This window comes from Solanum lycopersicum, chromosome 12, assembly GCF_036512215.1.
Source record: "Solanum lycopersicum chromosome 12, SLM_r2.1".
Classification (NCBI taxonomy): Eukaryota; Viridiplantae; Streptophyta; class Magnoliopsida; order Solanales; family Solanaceae; genus Solanum; species Solanum lycopersicum.
Genome location: NC_090811.1, coordinates 15,974,213 through 15,991,494, shown reverse-complemented (window position 1 = coordinate 15,991,494; position 17,282 = coordinate 15,974,213).

Sequence of the window (17,282 nt, the reverse complement as noted above, 5' to 3'; positions counted from 1 at the left end):
ACCCATCCAAATAAAATCCACAAATGGAAAATCCAATTGCTCTCAATTCTTTCTTAATTCTGTCTCTATCCAACCTCCATTGAAGAACATTTAAAGCTTCAAGAAGAACACCAATTCTCCAAGTCTTCTACTTAAAATATGTGTCTAAATTCTTCATTAAGGAATAAATTCTTTCACTCATGGTATTCGTTTCCCCAAGAGGTCCATTCAAAGATAATTTCAAAATCCCCCAAAATCAAGGGGTTTTCTAAACACACGTGTCTTTTTTAAAACTAATCTTGGGGATCAGTTGTAGTGAATTAAAATTACTTAGGATTTTTTAAGTGTATAATGATGGGAAATTGTTGTTGTTCACTTGAAATTCTATTGGACCCATGTTCTTCCCCAAATTCATAAACCTCTCATCTTGTTTGATGAATTGGTTGAACATAATGAATGTATCAATTTTTATATCGGTGTTAATTGTGTTATTACATAATGTTCTGACTTATATAATGTATTGATTGAATTTTGATTTAATTCTTTTAGAACCAATGAATGTCGTTCTTCTACTAACCCTAACTCTTAAATTATGTTGAATTATGATTAGAAGTGATATAATTGAGTAGTATCTTGCTTAATTGACTATTCGTTGATAATGATAATTGATTTGATGGATAAATTTCATTGGTATGAATATTGAATGGGTTTCTTGGAGCCCATTGGTAAGATCCTGAAGGTCATGAACTTTTTGTCATAGTATTGTTGCTTATCATTGGTAGTGTTGGTTAGTTAAAGTATGAATGATGAAGTTGTGAATGTATATTTGTGCTATGAATATGATTGTTATGACATGATTATAGGTGTACTATTATGAGGGATTGAAGGTAATTACCATGTACATCTTATGATTATGCTGTGACGTAATTTTCTCATATGATGTTGAGTTTGTAATGAACGGACTTTCTCATCCTAGAACCTATGAGGTATGAACATGTTATATGAAGGGTTAAGCTTGTAAGACCTATATTATGAATTAACATTAAGGAAGATTTAAATATACTTCAAAAAGGGAATTTAGCTTATCATCGAGTGCACTAAACATGAAGAGGTGTTCCTTCATAAAGGAAAGAATGTTCATACTATTTTCTCTTATGAGGTGAAAACGACAATGCTAATTATCATAAAGAGTGTTTATAGTAACAACCTCTTAGTTCCTTAACTATGTTTCCCCATTGGAACCTTATCTAGTAGATCCACCTAGATGATATATGAATGTATATGTCTTACGTTGGCAATTAGGACACCCTCCTTTCGATGTGAGAGGATTACACCGGATTTAATGTTTGCTCAATGGTGTATGTTGTTTATGGTGAAGTTTCTCAAAAGTTAAAATGATTGAATAAAAGTAAGAAGTCGAACGCTATCTAGGACTACTTAAGAGGTTTTACTTAGTGTAGATATGGGTATGAGACTTTACCTATACATTGCACAAGTGGACCTTGAGGAGAACTCTAGGTTGGGTTCTTTATGTAAATATGAAATGCATGATATTGGTCTCATTTGATATTGGCCTATATTGTTATGCATGTTATTGACTACACTGGTTATTATGATATATGAGGTAAAAGACAATGCTTATGATATATTTGCTAGTTTACTTGGTTTATGTAGGGCTATGTGGCTTCACATACACATTGCACTAGTAGACTTTGATGAAATGGATTCGAAACATGAAATGTTGATTATGGACTTTTAATGCTGTTAGTCTTGGACATAATTATGAATATGTCTTATTTCTTTTGTGATATGGAATTGTATATGTCCTTGGGTTGTGCATAAAGATTTTTAAAGTGAACTTAGCATGTTTATAAAAAAACTTCCCTTTGTGTTTGTCATCAAATGTTTTACGTGTATATGTGTCCATACTTATTACATGTTGTTTGTACTAACCCATATATCTTCTATTTCTACATAAATGTAGGTTCGAGCCATTGATATCTTCAAGGCTAATTTCTTAATGAAGCTTGGATTGTACCCATGGTTGTGAGTACTCAAGTCCAAGGATAAAAGCCTATAAAACTAGATTTTTTATTTTTGTTATGATGAGAGACATTGTTCTATTTCCTAATTCAAGAACAATGTTGTATTTATTTTATAAGACTTATAATGATTTAAGGTCTACATCCCACTTTTCATCTTCCTATGTTTTAGATGGTTATGTTGGACAGATTATAGATTATATTTTGATATATGAAGTGAAGTTGAACTTTAAAATGATTTTTTTATTTATTTTTTATTCATCTATAATGTGATGATGTATGCTAAGGGTGTGTCTAAGGCCTTTTCGAGGTCGAAGACGCCAGTTACGACTAGGGGGTACTCTCCAATCGTGCCACTTCATTGGATGCATAGTTAAGGGAAAGCAAGACAATGATCTGATATTGCTTCAACTAAAAGGTGCACTTCATCAGGAGAGAGTTTAGGTTTTATCCCAAGGAGGAGATGGTGTGCTTTGCTACAAAAACCCATATTTCGATATATTCTGTTCTTTCATGCGCCACTATGATGTACTGTATCTACAAATTTTTTTGTGGAATGGTATGAAAATGGATATATAAGAGTTTGTGTCTGAGTGCCTAAATTTCTAGCAAGTGAAGGTAAAACATCAGAAATTAGGAGGTATGACTCAAGAGATTAACATTGATAATTGGAAGTGGGAAGTGATCAACATGGACTTTGTTATAGGTTTATCTCGTACTCGTAGACAACATGACTCATTTGGGTATAGTTGATATAGTGACTAAGTTGTCACACTTTATGGCTATTAAGACTACGAATTCAGCGGAAGACTACGCCAAATTTTACATTAATGAGATCTTCAGGTTGCATGGGGATCCTTTTTCTATCATCTCAGATAGAGGTCCTCAGTTAACCTCTCATTTTTGGAAGTTTTTTCAGAATGGTATAGGTACTTAGGTTACACTTAGAAAAAAATTTCATCCACAAACTGATGATAAAGTACAATGTATAATTCATATCTAAGAGGACCTTTTGTGAACTTCTGTGATCAACTTCAAGGGTAGTCGGGATGATCACCTTCCTCTTATAGAGTTCTCCTACCAAAAAGCTTCTGTTCCAACATTCAGATGACCCAGTAAATATCCATTTGGTTGGTCTAAAGTAGGTGAAGCAGCCTTGATAAGGCCAGATTATATTCATGATGCCATGGGAAAGGTTCAACAAATTTAATGTAGACTTAAGACAACCCATAGTTGTCAGAGGTCTTATGAAGATGTAAGGTGAAAGGGCTTATTGTTCAAAGTTAATGATTGAGTTTTCTTGAAGGCATTATTTATTAAAGGGGTGATGAGATTTTGCAAGAAAGGGAAAGCTGAGTGCTAGGTATGTAGGCCCTAAGAAGATTTTTAAAAGAGTTGGTAATGTGGAAAATGAGTTAGAGTTACCAACAAAACTAGCAGTAGGGCATATGATTTTTCACATTTTGTTGTTGAAGAAGTGTGTGTTTGATCCAACATCTATTTTACCTTTAGAAAGTGTGGTTTTGAAGGAGAGTCTTATTTATGAAGAGGTGCTAGTTGAGATTCTTGATTGTTAGGTTTGAATGTTAAGAAACAAAGAAGTTACTTCAGTTAAGGTTTTGTGGAGGAGTTTGTCCGTACAGAGACCTACTTGGTAATGAGAAACAACTATGAAAGCCAAGTACCCTCACCTCTTTCCTTCCGATTTCATTCCAGCTTGAAGAAATAGTTCCTCTCCAGTTTTTCAGTCATTCATGTATAGTTGCAGTGTTAGTAATATGGTCCTTCAGTTTCTACTTGCATTTTCAGTGTATCTGCATGTTCTTGAAACTAAGTTCAGTTAGTATTGATTTTCCAGTTTTTTAGTGGGGATTTCAGCTCTTCCGCGCCATATTCAAGTATTTTAGTCTTTATTCAAGGATGAATGTTTCCAAAGGGGAGATAATGTAACACCCTCGCATTTTAAATTATCCAACTAATAGATTTCTAGAAGTTACAAATCCCACCCATTGGAAGTAGGGTGACCTACGATCCAACCTAGTGGTCCGTGGATTTACACATTGCAAACCTCCCTAGAAAGGCCATGAATGTTATTTTAAGTCGAAGCCTACGCCAGAACCTAAGGACCGTAGGTAAGATCATAAACAGTGGTCTAGGCCATGGTTCAGGCCCCTAAACTTATTCTTTAAAGCTGATAGACAGACTCAGGATGAACCATTAGTCAATCAACGGTCCATTTGTCAGACCAATTGGTGACTTCAACAACTTTAAGTCAGCGGTCAGATGGTCTTTTCCTTATGTGTTATACCCCTAAACTATCTCATTTTATCTCGAAACTACGTTGTTTTTATTATTTTTATCCCAATAAACGAATTAGAATCTAACATAATCAATTATTCACCAAAATCAAGCAAAGAAGAAAAATCGAGCAACCCTACCTCAAGAACGCAACGAGTTCTCATCAGTCCCAACCCAGATTTCAAAAGATATCTTTGTGAAATTCATCACGAGGTATGTGGAATTTTAGTAGTTGGTTTCTTTCACCTATTAGGTTCCTATAAATCATCTGATTCTTGATTCCCTTCATATTATATACACCTAGGGTTTCTAGAATCTCAATAGATAATAGTGAATTAGTTACTTTAATGGTCCTAATCATATTATGATGTTATTATTGTTTTACATATATTATTTCATAAATTCATAACCCTAGATACGTAGTTCTTTACTTCATGAATTATACATGTCAGGTTAGTTATTTTAGTTATACATGCCTCAGATTCGAATGTGTTATTATTAGTACATTCATATTGTATTTCAGTTAGCAATATAACTCTGCTGGTAATCATTTTTCAAATTATAGTAACATCTTTTTATTTCTTAATTATGGTCCAATGTATGAAAATATGGTTCAATTTGACATTTTTCATTATTGAATTTCTTAATTTATCGATTAACACATCAATCAATTAGACATCTGCGGGAAGTTAGATAATTTGTTGAATTTGTGTTGAAATTAAAATATATCTATCATATGTTGCAATATATATAACCTATCATGTGGTTTTTTGTATTAATTCAATTAAATTATGACCTAATATAACATGTAGCACTAATATCATTCCAATAACTGTAAGGACCCTCAAAATGAAACTAGAGCTCACATGAGTTTCTTGAGTTAATAACTTGATAAAATAATGAATAATAGCTTTTGAACACAGTATTAAAGACTTTGGAAGTCAAACATTGAGGAACGACCAAGACGTTCAAATTCAAGTCATGTGTGTGCTAGTGTGTCCTTGTATATTGTATGTATTTTGGCATACCGTTTGGAGTTTAAAATGTTTGGTGGTGACCCTAGAGTATCGTCGTGTTTAGGGTAAAAAATTCCAGGTACAACTCCCAAAAAACCACCCTAAGGGTCCTTAAAGAGGACCCAAATGATGGCAAAAAGTTTTCTGGGCAGCCTTAATTGACGCCCCATCAACCCATTGACGCCCCATCAAAAGGGGGTGTGGATATACTTTTACTCATGGGAGCTTAGCCCCCAAAATTGGCAGTCTTAGTTAAAGTTGATGGACCAGAAGGGCGCCCCTTCAACCCATTGATGGTCTGTCAATTGGGGGGGGGGTCATGGTTTGGTCTGCATTTTTCCACAGAGACTCGGCCAAGCCAATAGTGATTTGGTACATTCGTATTTTAAGTTAGATTAAACTCTAAAATATATAGTTAAACGTTATATTTCAAAACTCAAAACGCTTCCCTCCCAAAGGTTCTCTCAAAATTCCATGGAAGCTTAGAGTCAAATGGAGTTTGAATTTAATGTTTCCATTTATTTTTTCTTCAATTTAATGAGCTTCTCAATACTAAGGTATAGTGACTCTTTATCTAGAGTTAGATTCCTCTGTAGAGCCAATCCTCAAATTGTTTTCATGTTTCCAAACAATTCTTCCTCAAACTCATGGATTCTTGTATCAAATGATTTTAAACGAATTATTATGATTATATTATGGTTTAACTATATTATTTAAAGTGGAAAAACTACGGGAATCCATGATCTCCTCTTATTTCTTAATTTTGTCTTGTAAACTGGGTTTGATAATTGTGATTGTCCTTGGATTGAATTGTATTTAGATTTATTATAGCATTTATACTTGTTTTTATCTATCTCTATACATAATGAATTGTGGATGTAAGGATGAAATGGTGATCTTTATATTATGGGCATGAAGGGGGCTATGTTCTCTTATTGTGATTGGGAGTATTGGAAATTGATTAATGATAAATTATGATATTGTAGAATGGTAAGTTAATTCAACTCCTTAGTATAGTAGGATTGCCTTGTATTGTTTGATATTTTTTAGTGGAGGGGTTTACTTCTTGTTCTTATTTCATTTGACCTTGATGGCTCTATTTTGTGATTTGAAGGTTGGTTATGTTGTTATTTGGTAGATAGGCATATTGCGTAGTTGTGATATGATCATAAGGTGAACTTGTATAAAGCTATGTAATAATGTGAGTGAAATCATGTTTCCCCTAAATGTTGGGATGATACATTATGATGAGACTCTATATGTTGGTATGGTCTCTTGTTTAGGTATACCTAGTTGTCCCTACTTGATACATGATTGATAAATGAGGTGTTCTAAAGTATGTCTTTAAGTGATAGACCTAAGAATGGTTCCCCTTCTTGATGAGTCTAGAATCCTAAGTGAATGTGAAAACTTTGAATATCAAAAGAAGGTTTATAATGTAATGAATTAGATGTACCTAACATGGTACCCATTTCCTAATGAATCTTTATTTGTAGACCCATGTGGATCCCTTATTGGTAGTGGAATTATGAGTTGGTAAAGCTTAAGGATGATACCTTATCAAATATCCTTATGTGAATGAACTTACTCTATGAGAACCAAAGTAAAACACCGAGTTGTATGCTTAAGGAAGTAGCTATACTTGAAGTATGAGACTAGCACAAAGAAGACTTTCGATATCCCCTAAACCATGTGCCTACATGGGATGTGTCCTTTGTTCTACCTTGTGTAAGTAGAACACCTTCCACGGTTTGGGGTTTTATGACACCGATTCCATACCTAGCTAGTGTGATATATGTCGGTTAATGGATATTCTTATCATGTAGGATTTGTACTCTCGTTATCAGATAGGTTCTAAAACGTATATGTGGTTGAATAGGTCAATATCTACACATGGAACGAGTAGTCTTTCAAGATGCTAAAATGAGTTCCCTAGGTCTTCCCAGACTATTATATGAAGTTCTTGAAATGCACGAATGTCTTCTATAGTATCTCTAGTGATCAATGTTGACTTGTTGCGTTGTGTTGGGAAGGAAATATCCTTACTTAAGGTAGTCTTGAGGATTATCTAGGTGTGTATCAAGGGGTTATATGCACGACTGCTTCATGTCTTACATACGTGGGTCTTATGATAACCTTATATAGAGGTGCTAAATGATTAAATGGATTGCTTAATGAGTGTAATCATATCTTGTGAATTATGGGAGTATTTATATTGTATGTTGATGATTGACTTGTTAGATGTCTTTTATACTTTGGTTATGAGGATTTATAAAATATCATGAAAAGCATATTTAAATTAAAATATCCCTCCTTACAGGAATTGTGCCATGGTAATCATACTTAGTGATTATTTTTTACTAATTCCATATGTTCTTTATTTCTACAAGTGTAGGTAAGTGTACGTGGTGGCAAGTGAGGATTCCTATAGTTGAAACTTGGAAAGTAGAATTCTCTCAAGATTTGGTATGCCCACATATGTTCGAAGGCATGGATGTTCCTTCTGGTTTTCTTTCTATTAAAGACTTTGTGTTAGACATAAGTTTGTTTTCAATGTAAGGGTCATGACCCTATGATAATTAGATGTTTCTAAGATGGCTTGTAATGTGACTTGGTTCTGCTTACATTTTATAAAAGACTTTCCTTATTGAATTTATTGTGAAAAAGTATTTAAATTTCTGCATTAATTTTATGAGAATACGATGAATGAATGCTAAGGGATTATATAAGACCTCCGAGAGGTCAAGTACGTTGTGCTGCACCTAATGGGTACTCCTGGGTCGTAATAATAACATTTATAAGTACAACATTATGGTCTTATACAACAACCTTTGTCAATTCTACCAATTAATTTTGTAAATACTAATATACCACTAGTTCATTATACAATGACTAAGTAATTTCATATGATAGTTATATAACACATAGGAAATCATTGTTCAAAGTTTTATAACATCCCTTTTATAGCTTCATTATGGTCCATGTTAATAAATTATGGTCCAATTTTACCTTTTTCATTATCAAATTTTATAATTTATCGATTAACACATCCATCAGTTAGACATCGGTTGCAACATATGTACGTTCTGTTTGAAAATTTGGTTAATTTTGCAACAAAATATGAAGAAGTTGCAATAGGTTACATATTTTTGCCCAATCCATAATTGGACCAAGTATAATCAATGGCCCATTCTACCCCCCTCTCACTCTCACACTCACTATCACTCATTATAAAAGGGTTAACTTTGGTTCCCTTAATTCTCAAATTACTCAAACAAAAAGCTCTTTTTTTTATTTTCTTTCGTTTATTCTTTCTCCTTCCCTCACTCAAAATCCCTAAGAAGATGTTACCACCTTGGAACAATTTAAGTCTCCACATACTTTTATTGTGGAAGATCGATGTAATTATCTTATTCTCAGTTAATATGATTTCTTCTTCAAGTGTGTTCTCGATGCATGAGTGATGGTCATTCTTTGTTTTGTCAGATCTTTTCTAATGGAAGGTAGCTTCATCATTTGGTAAGGCTTGTTACTTAATAACAATATGTCTGGTTTGGTAACAAAGTACATGGGGTAGTTAACTATTGTTCTTTGTTTCTCTATAGGTGTTCTTGTGACAGAGTGCATGGGTAGCTCTGAATCACCACCCTTCAAGAAAGATTGATGATGCCCCTCCTGGTTTAATAGCTCAATGTTGACTCTATCTCTCAATTTTTACTCCACATCCTCAAATCAATCCTTTTTTCTAGCAAAAGTAGTAGTATAGGGATAGTGTTTCAAATATAAATTTTAGTTTTTTTTAATAGAGTTAATGCTTTTGTAAATAGGGATATGTAGACTAGCCTTTTGTTCTCTTAATGGTGATACTACTTGCAGGCCAGTAAATCATCTATCGATAACATCATGTTTATGTTTATATTTGTGGAGATTCCATGTTTATGTTTATGATTTCATGTTTATGTTCATGTTTATGTTTGTCAAATTATGTGATTGAATTCCTCTCTCTTATTGGTGATACTACCTGCATGTACACATAATAGACATATGTTGCAACAACTTAAATTACGTAAGAACTTTATAAAAGTCATGAGCAAGACTAACCTCTCTAAAACTGGCCCATTATTTAATTTCTAGAATGGATATAAAATAGGTTTTCATTTTCATCCTCGTCGCTTTGGTTTCTCCGCTCTTTTTATATCTCTTCTCTCTTCTCTCTTCTCTCTCTCTCTCTTTTCGCATGGATCTCAGATATCTGCAATTCATGGGATGCCTTTTTTGTTCTTTATTTTTAGCACACAACTAATTGAATGGTTTGGTTAAACCAAATCAATAAATAAGTGAAGCCCCTGTCATGTACTTTCAAATTAATGAGGTCATTAATTTTTGTATATAGTCGTTAGGTACGAATACATTTCTTTAAATATATCTCAAAAGTAGAGATGTCATAAATGAGTTTTGTTTGTTTTTGTTGCATTTGATGGAATGTCAACTGTATTATTAATCAAATTTGTAATTATGAGAATGATCTCATGTTGGGTGTGAAAATCTATTTCAAACATAGAGACTAACATTCAATGCAAACTTCATGGTCGAAGGACAATCCAGTTTGAAGATTTTTGTCTTTTCTAGGCGAACGTGAATGTATATTTCTACTTCTTGATCCAGAGATGTTTATATACGATCCAAATTCGTTATTATAAGATTGGTGAAGAAAATTAAGGACTTAGAGATTGATGATGAAAATCAAATTGAAAGAAGTAAAAAATGGATGATGAAGGAGAATAAGAAGACCAAATGTTTGTTAAAACTTGAAGCTAATCTCTATGTCGATAGTTGTGGTCTTTTTTTCTATTTTAAGCATTACCAAGAAGAATATTTTAAAGGATGAAAAATTCTTATGTAGTTATGCACAACCATTAAAATTATCATTGTAGTCGAAATAAATAAACGTAGTTTTGCACCTTTATTCTTTAATTTTTACTTATTCTTAACATAACATAACATCAAAAAGTTATTTTTGCTATAAATAACTCGTATGTTGCTACAAATGCGTCATATCTTTAAACATATGAGTGAAATGTTGAAACAAATGAGACATGTTGTTGTGGATGATCCAATGTGTTGCTACATATTAATCAAATGTTGTAATAAACGAGAAATATGTTGCTACATATGTCCCATGTATTGCAATATATGAGTCAAATGTTGAGTAGATGAGGAATATGTTACTATAGATGACCCAAGTGTTCCTACACATGAGTCAAGTGTTGAAATTGATGAGGCATATGTTGCTACAGATGACTTATGTGTTGCCATATATGACTCAAAGGTTGCAACAGATGATACATATGTTGCTACAAATGACGTATCTGTTGCTAAAAATGACTTATTCGTTGCTAAGTATGCCTCAAATGTTGAAACATATCATCCTTATGTAGAAATATTTGACCATGTAGTGGATAGACAGAGTTGAAAGGGAATTGGTTGGAGCAACATAACATCACATACTATGTACTTTTTCTCAATATAACATAACATATAAAATAAAACATTGTCATTAATTACAAACTTATTGTCAATTCTCCAAGCTCCTAGATATTATCCCATTAGCCAAAATCCATTGCATTAGACCAACAGTATTGTCACACAACTTAGTGTCGGGAGGTTGAATTGGTGTGTTAGTGATCAAATGCTCAATAAATGCAAATGAATATGGCTCGTATGCAAAATTAGTGTTATATTTTTTACCATGGTTCTAATGTACATTAAAGTTCTCATGGTTAGTTGAGGAACTTATATGGAAAATACGTCATTATTCCACTTTTCCTAAACAAGCTTGACAGCAACTGGAACACATTTGTATGAATGCTAAAAACTTTTCATGTTCCAGAAACATCACATAGACATCATAAACACTTGTGCAACCCTCTAAGAGGATATCAAGAATTAAAAAGTTAGTACTATTCATGTTGATGACTGCAAAATCCTTTTTTCATCAATACGATCCATGTCTTCAGGATATGATCTAATACCCATGACATAGTTAATCATATCGTCATTCCATACAAACTCATTAAGTAGCTATTTTATCCTTTTGCCTCCATTTATTGTTGCCTCCTTGCTAATACTGTCATACCTTTTTTTTGAAGTTAGTATAGAAATTTAGATCCATGAAATCATAGTGCTCAGGCTATCTGAAATGCCTATCCGGCATGGGGCTATAAATTTAATCAATCTAGTAAAATAACAATTAATATTAGAGAGTAAAGAAGAGTAATGATTGAAAAGATTAAACAAAAATTATAAATTGAAGGTTAGTGGAGAAAAATTACCTAGTCTCCCAACAAAATTTTCATGCTTGTCATTACCCTAAAATCATTTCCCCTAAACTAATACATGTCGTATTGTGCACCCAATTCCTTTACTTTCGTAAGTTTCAATAGTTTGGCCTTTTTAGCTACGTGCATCATCTTATAAATATTCATTTGCTTGAGCTCCAACAACTTCTCAGCTACGTCTATTAGAAATTGTACATATACTTACTTCTTCAAATTCTATATTGCCTCGATAAATAATTTTTTTCTCCTATTAGCCTATGAAGTATATGGATTTCAAACATTATTTGACGAAATAATCTCGACCCCTCTATTGTTATAAAATTCATTCACATCCTAATTTAATGTTTGAAGGTACATGATATAATCTTCATGATTTTTCTTGCACTTCTCATATAAAAATCTAGAGCATCTACTAAGAGAGGTAGCCCCAACACTTATTCTAACAACACCAGCACTAGCATAAATACGACCACAAACATCAACACCAACACCAATATTATCACCATCCCTTACATTTGCATCAACCATATCCTCATTAAAACAGAAAGTACTCATCAACTCTTGATCTTTTGATAGTTGTTTCTGCAGCTAATTCCCTTCACCTATATCCACTATAGGATGGAATAAAGTTTCAACCAACCCTAGAGCAATCAGAAAATGACATTTACAATTCCTTTTACGTTGGGAAAAACGATGGATGCACAACCTATATTTGATATGTTGTAACAGATGAGTTGTGTGTTGCTACAAAGCTGATATGTTGCAACATGTGACCATTTGTAGAGACATATAAGCATTATCTGTAGCAAAATATGAGTCATCTATAGCAATATTTGAGTCATATATTGTTAGAGATGGGTCACATATTGATAGAGATGACACATTTGTTGCAATATATGGGTCAAATGTTGCTATAGATGATGAATCTGTTATACCATATGGGGCATTTGCAGTGATTCTTGTATGCTTACACTTCGTGATCAACAAAATTAGCCTACTGTCTGGAGAAAATTAAATGAAAGTTGTCAAATAATTCTTGGTTTTGTTTTTGGTAATAGATTTACCAAGAGCTGGTCAAATCCTCTTTAAATGTAATTAAGTAATTTTGGGACCAAATTAATATTTAAAAAACATTCTTAATCTTTTATAAAATACAAAAAAGCACTTAATTTTTGAACTTTTATAATTCCACTCAAATCATTTAAAAAAATTCTCCTTATCTTCTTCCCACGTTCTCTATCTCTTCTCTCTCTTTTGTTCTCCTTTTTCCTTTTTGAATCCAAAAATCTGACAAGACTATCTCCATTATCCTATTCTTCCTCTCTGACTATCACCATCATTTCCCTCCTCATCTCAAGTCGTGACACTCTCTTCTTTCTGAACTGAAATCGTGATTGACTTATAATGGGCAAGTTATTTTCGAATGGTTTTCTTAGATTGATGAACAAAAAAATGTTTTGTAGATGTAAAATTCAATAGTGATGTAATGGTTATTATCATTTATTTTTTTAAAGACAATTAACCAAACCCAAAAAACCCTAATTTTGAGGAAATGTATATGTATTGTTAACATTAAGCGAAAAGTTATTTTTTGTTTATTTTGTTGTTCTTTTTGTAGTCATTTTTTTATATGATTTCAAAAATATAGTCTTGTTCAGTTGTCCAATATATATTTCATTTGTTGAAAGATATATTTTATGTTGCCATATTTTAGTGATATGTTGGTGCATATTCCAACATTCATCATATATTGTAACATCTCACTTATGCGTTAGGGCAACAAAATGGTCATATGTGGAAACATAATATTCATATATGATAACTTAGAATTCATTTGTGGCAATAAAAAATTTCTTTATGGCAAAACTGGGTACATTTGTGTCAACATATGATTCATTTGCGGCAAAATAAGATTTATAGGTGGTGATTGAAATTTCAGGTGTGCAAACCATAGATATATGTGTGGAAACATAATTATAATTTATTGCAATAGACTATCCATATGTCGCAACATCTTGTTAATATTATTTTATTATGAATTGTAAACTCTCAATATTTTTATACTTACCTTGTAAATGAAAAGAAGAAGCTTGATCCTTGACAACATCTCAATCTTTTATTGGATTTACTTTCTCTTTTAACATCAAGTTTTCTTTCTTTCCATGTAAAGAATGTGAGCAGTAACATGATTATTTTATTAGTTGTGTTAGAAAAACTAAATTATTTTTTTTAGGAAATGTATCATAATATTGATGTCCAACGATCCTAGAGGAATTCACACCCTTTGAAGTGTAGGAGGTTGAAAAAATCTATTTCCCATGCACTTTCAATAATTAGTGAGAAGAAAAATAAGGAGAAGAAGAGCGATAAGGAGAAAAATATATTCCCAAACACTTTCTATAATTAGTGAAAACAAAAATAAGTAGAAAAAGGAAAAGGAGAAGAAGGAGAAGGAGAAGAAGGAGAAGGAGAAGAAGGAAAAGGAGGAGAGGGAGAAGGAGAAGTAGAAGGAGAACGAGAAGGAGAAGGAGAAGAATAAGGAGAAGCACAAAAAGAAGGAGGAGAAGTATAAGGACAAGGAGAAGCCGAAAGAAAAATCAAAAGGGAAAAAGAAAGAGAAGAAAGTCGAAGTTGTCATTTGTGATGTGAAGCAACAATATCCATTTGAAGGTTTTAACATTGACGGCGAGGATCCAACTGAAATAATATCATCCTTCTCACAATGGATAAATGAGGGTCTTTACAAGCATCACACAAAAAAGCAAGGTCGTTTAACTATTATTAGTATTTCTTTTGTTTTCCACTAAATAATTATTTATAATGATTACACAATTGCAGAGGAGACACGGACCATCATTACATAGCCAATATCTCGAGATTTGATTTTGACCAACTTAATTTTGTAGTTGCATTTCCAAAGAATGAGGATTGATTCTGCGTATTGTCTCAACCCAATAGGTGTGGGACTGATGAGCTAAATCCATACCCACTTTTATGTTTTCATTAATACATGAATATATATAAAAAAATTGATATAGATATACACTTGTTTGATGAATTTGTGTAGTATGTGGATGTTACTTTGTACTATTTGTATAAAAAGTTGAAGAAATAGAGTCATTTTAAGTATAGACATACCACAACTAGTTGTCTTTGTAAGACATACATTGACAATTCTAGTGATGTTCCTGAATATGAGGATAAAATAGTTGGCACTATGTTAAAGCTTGTGGACTGCCTTTTGATACGCTCAAACTTACTTCTCAAATGAGAAGTAAAGCGGTCGCGTCAAGTAAATAACCCAACTAGTGAGGTTGGGATCGTTCCCACGAGGAAAATAGTCTAGACTTAACTCCAACTTGTAATTACTATTATTCGGTTGATGACTTTCTTAAAAAGTAAAAGCATAAAAGGGGGGTTTTGTACTTCCTAATAAAATAAAAAATAACTAACGAACTTGAAAGAGACACTTAACAACTTTTAATGTTGAGTTTTAATCAAGTAATCAAAGTAACTAGGGTTTACGTGTTCCCCACAGGTTCATAACTTGATAATTCTAGCTATAACATTTCTTTCCTAGTATCTTGCATGCAAAGTGATAAGTTATGTATTTCTAAATCCTTGGTCCGGCATCTAGAAAATCTCACTCCGCACCTTGGTCCGGCTACGTGTGTTGCTTTCCTAACCCTTATCCTTACCTCATATTAAGCATCATATTCGATATTTGACTCAGTTATTACCTCGTACCAATCAATACTAGCCTATTAGATAGTATACACTAAATCTATGTTAATAATTCTTTTCCTATTATCTACCTCCTTAGTCCGGCAAGTAGCATTAAGGCGAGTTCTAACGTTGATCATTCGTTAAAAAGATTTCTAAGCAAAAGAATTATTAATACATGCAAGACACTATTCTAGAATTATTATTTTAGCTAGGGTTTATCTCATTATATTCCTATGGTTCCCACAACCCTAGTTATAGAGTTTAGTTCCTCATAGCCATAAACACAATATTCAAATATATTAAACAAGAATTCATGTACTTACTTTAATGAGAAAGAATAAAGTCTGAAAATTTGCTTGATTAATCAACAAGAGTTACTTGTAAGAATCTCCAACAATCAAAAACTTAGAAAAACAAAGTCTAATAATATGATGTTTAATCTCCAAGAGTCTAACCTCAAAAACGAGGTTTTTCGAACTATTTATAAAAAATAAAAACCTAATTAAACAAGGATTTTAATTACTGGAAATCTGCCAAAACGCGGCTGGGTCGACGGACCACGCGACGGAACGTCGTGGTCATGACGGACCGTCGTGGGCTCCGTCGCCCCATACTTGGGTGCAATTCTTCTGCTGCTTTCTTCATTCCCCTCGAAGGCAAGTGTGACGGACCGTCACAGGCACGACGGTCCGTCGAGGGTCTTTGTTACAAAATACTTCAACTTTTGGAATTTGGGTACTGGGATCACTTCTCTGATCTTCGCGACGAACCTGCAGGACGGACCGTCATATCCATGACGGACCGTCACAAGCTTCGTAATCCCACACTTGGTCAGACTTCCCCATCTTCCTTCAGCAGCTTCTCCACGCTGCCACCTACGGACCGTCACAAGCACGACGGACCGTCATAAGCTCCGTAGGTGGTCTCTTCTGCATTTTTTTCTCAAAATCTCCGCATTCAGCTTTAGACAGATTTCCTGCAAAACAAAGAAAAACTTATATCAAAATTAGCACAAAAAGGGCTTTCGGACACACTAAACTTAAGGAAAAAGTATTAATTATACCGTGAAACCACGGTATATCAACACCCTCAACTTAAATTTGTTGTTTGTCCTCAAGCGACGCACTATGACTCACTACACAATCTTTTTACAATAGTATTCATGTTTTATCCATTGCAATCATTTGGCTATCAATCCCGACTAATCCCATCAAATCTATGCATGCTATCACTATTAGGCTTGACTTTTGTGGGATTCGAACATGACACAGACTCACCATGCACTAACGCCTATCCTCTTCAATTGCTCACCGAGGTGCTAACAATTCCGGTATTGCAACTAGTGTCCTCGCTTTAGAACAAAATCCTCATTTTTCACACAATGATTTCAGTTTGAGTATAAGGATTACATTTCAACACTCACTCTCAGAACAAAGTCACACTCATTCATACCTATTGCCATAAGCTTGCCCTTATTTTCACTGCCTTAAGTTCGCTATACAACCCTTAGGATCACGATAGGACTTTTTTAGCTTGTAACGTAGGCTCAGAGTCAGGTAGGGTATATTTAGGTATACTTTAGTGACTTTTTGCCCTCCTTGACATGTCGGCTAAACCTTCCGCTCTATATCAATTTATCTCGCCCAGTTTCTCCTATTCTTTCACCTTGCTGTTTCCCTTCTTTCTTCATTTGTGTAAGTGACTCTTTTCTTTTCTTGTTTGTAATTTTTGAATATTTCCCTCTTTTTTTTTTCAACGAGTTCTTGAGTCACTTTACTTTTGTTCTTTCTCTCTCTTTGTTCTTTCAACCCCACTTTCCAGAGCATTCCTCAAAACAGCCACCTTCAACTCATGGCTTTGCCATGAGTCAAGGTACACAATAC